Source organism: Chinchilla lanigera, unplaced genomic scaffold (assembly GCF_000276665.1).
Source record: "Chinchilla lanigera isolate Chin_1 unplaced genomic scaffold, ChiLan1.0 scaffold00035, whole genome shotgun sequence".
Lineage (NCBI taxonomy): Eukaryota > Metazoa > Chordata > Mammalia > Rodentia > Chinchillidae > Chinchilla > Chinchilla lanigera.
The window spans coordinates 2,930,023-2,931,929 of record NW_004955436.1 but is presented as its reverse complement, the minus strand read 5'-3'; positions in this window follow the sequence as shown (position 1 = coordinate 2,931,929).

Genomic DNA, 1,907 nt, shown 5'->3' with positions numbered 1-1,907 from the left:
AAAGTCCAGTTTTCACAGTGGAATTTTACCTTATTTAACGGTGCGGGTGTGTTACAAACACTCTGCAAATTGACAATTAATGTTTGTTATGTTAACGGCATTGCCAGATGCATTGCTGGGAATGCTTCTCTGGAGTCTCTGAAAGACAAATCTGTGCTTTTGCCTACTCCCTTGTACAATGAAGAATTGCCAGCGTGTATGTGAAAAAAAAAGAATCTATGCGTGGGTAATTTTAAATCTTTTATATTCTATCTTCTTTTGAGGTTTATTTAAATTGTTTATTTCTAGAATAATTATTAAAATCTTCCCAAATTACTGTGTATTACCTGTGTATTTATAAATTCCTCTTGCTGTCACACAAGACATCTGTAGGGAGAAACAAGAATGCTAGACACACAGCAGTTCATGCCATATTGTTTTAATGGGTTTTCCTTTTTACTAATGTGAAATATCCCTCTTTGTCTTTAAATGTATTTGCATTAAAAAAAACTCTTCATTCTAGTGGCATTGTTTCACGTACATTTTTTTATATTAGAATCTAGTTTGGGGCTTACAATTTTAATAACTATATGGTAATTTTTAACACTTGCCTCTTATAAAGAATATATGGAAAACAAGTCTGAGATGCTCCTTTCATAAATAACATTAGCTGATATATATTCATTTCAATATTGATTTATTTTAATTTACTCTATCCATTTTATTTTGTGTTTTCTATTTTCTTCTATTTCTTATATCATTTCTCCTATATTGCCTTATGCTATATATAAATGATAGGAAGTTCCATTATACATTTTCTAAATGATTTTGAGAAAAATATTATCTGATTTTAATATTTTCTTTTTTACCAAAAAACTTATTGAGGCTTACTTGATGTTCAAATAATTGCACATATTCATTATGTACAATTTTACGTGATGAGAAAAATCAGTTTTAATTTATCTTTAAATATTTGGTAGAGGGGCTGGGAATTTACCTCAGGGGCACAGCGCCTGCCTGGCAACCATAAGGTTGTGAGTTTGATTCCCGTTACCAGAAAGAAACAAACAAACAATAAATAAATAAATAAATATTTGGTAGAAATCAGCAAAGGAGCCAATTTATCCTTGGCTTTTGTTTGTAATGAGGTTATTGATTACTGACTGCCTATCCCGAGTCATCATTCATATTCTCAGATTTTCTATGTCTTCATAATAGAACCTTCTAAATTTAGCCTTTATTTCTAGGATATACAATTTCCAGTGTCTTGTTCATAGCATTCATTATGATCCTTTAAATTTCCTCACTATTAAGTATAATGTCCTCTTGTTCATTGCCAACTTTATTATTAGAGTTTTCTCTCTTCTTAGCCTAGCTAAAGTTTCTCAGCTCTACTGACCTTTCGTAAAATCAAGGGTTAGTGTCATATTTTTTTCTACTTTATCCTTAGTCTCAAGTCCATTTATATCTGCTCTAATATTTATTCCCTTCTCTTTAGCAACATTGGGTTTAGTTTCTTCTGCTCTTTCTGGTTCCATGTGGTGTAAAGGTTAGTGCTTTATTTGAAATCTTTCTTCTTACTTTACACAGGCATTTATGGATCTCTTTTATTATTGCATCTGTTTTGCAGTATGTTTTGGTATGTTGTACTTTCATTTGTACTTGTATCAAGACTTTTAAAATTTCTACTGTGGTTTTTTTTTTTAATCACTAGATATTTAGGAGTGTGTTCTTTTCCAAATATTTATAATTTTCTAATTTTCTCTCAGTAACTGATTTCTATTTCTAGTTGGTCAGAAAAGATACTTGTTATGATTTAAATCCTCTTAAATTCATACTTGTTTTTTTCCTAATATGTGACATCAACTACAAGATGTTCTATGTATGGTTGAAGAGATTTAATATTGTTAAGATTTAATATCATTAAG